We start from the raw sequence: 296 nt of genomic DNA on the forward strand, positions 1-296 counted from the left end.
ATTTTCTAAAAATCTTGGTCATCTCTATTGTGTTTTCTCTGTAGTTTTAGATTTATATGTTTATTTATCTATTGTTCTTCTGATTTTTCTCCATTCATTCCCTCTCATTGCTGGCACTGACAAGAGAATTTCTGTCTCTCCTTCATTTTCTCTCATTCATTTATTTTTTCTTACTCTTTTCTTCTTCATCCATTATCATGTCCTTCCCTTCTTCCCTTCCCATTTTCTTCCTCACCCATCTAATTTCATTCCTTATTCCTTTTATATATATTTTTTTATTGTCCCTAGTTCCTCCA

Source organism: Penaeus monodon, chromosome 33, assembly GCF_015228065.2.
Source record: "Penaeus monodon isolate SGIC_2016 chromosome 33, NSTDA_Pmon_1, whole genome shotgun sequence".
In the NCBI taxonomy this organism is placed as follows: Eukaryota; Metazoa; Arthropoda; class Malacostraca; order Decapoda; family Penaeidae; genus Penaeus; species Penaeus monodon.